Here is an 841-nt window from a genome sequence, read left to right as displayed (position 1 = left end):
TCTGAATCCAAATTGCCTTGGATCTAGCACGCTGTTTTTTTTTTTTTTTCTAAATATTTTACCCATCTACATTTGATCATTCTTTCACAAATTTTTGCTATTGTACTTGTTAGAGAGACTGATCTATAGTTGGTAGGGTCTTCTTTATTTCCCCCTTTATATATAGGTACTATATTTGCTTTTTTCCAATCTTCTGGAACTTTTCCTTCTTTCAAGGAACTGTTTATTATGCTATGCATTTTGTCTGCGAGTTCATTCCTGCGTTCTTTCAAAATCCAGTTTGCTATTTCATCTGGTCCATGCGATTTTCTGACATCAAGATTACTCAAGTGTTTCATTGTTTCATTCTTTGTTACTTCTATTTCTTTCATAGAGGGGACTTTCTCTTTCCATTCGATCTCTTCCGGTTGTATGTTCTCCCTTGTAAACACTGATTTAAAATGCTTGTTCATAATTTCCGCCATTTCTATTTCCTCTGTGTATTCAACTCCTCCATGTCTTAATTTCTCCAAATCTTGTTTGTTTTTCAGTTTGTTGTTTACAAATCTGTAAAATAGTTTAGGTTGATCTTTACATTTTTCTATGACATCTTTTTCATATTTTCTCTTTTCCTCTCTGCACGCTTGTACATATTCATTTCTATAACAAGTATATATTTTCCATTTTTCAGGTCTTTTGTCTTTCTTCCATTTGGTCCAAGCTTTGTCTCTTTTGTCTTTTAACTCCCTACAACTTTTGTTGTACCAGCACTTTACATATTCTTTTTCTTGTTTTTGTCTTGGGACATACTTTTCCACTCCTTTTTTTTATATAAATTTTTGTCAAAATATTCCATTTCTCA

The sequence above is a fragment of the Oratosquilla oratoria genome, chromosome 34 (genome assembly GCF_046742065.1).
Source record: "Oratosquilla oratoria isolate Oo_2021 chromosome 34, ASM4674206v1, whole genome shotgun sequence".
Classification (NCBI taxonomy): domain Eukaryota; kingdom Metazoa; phylum Arthropoda; class Malacostraca; order Stomatopoda; family Squillidae; genus Oratosquilla; species Oratosquilla oratoria.
The sequence above is the reverse complement of the archived record's forward strand: the minus strand, read 5'-3'. Positions refer to the sequence as shown.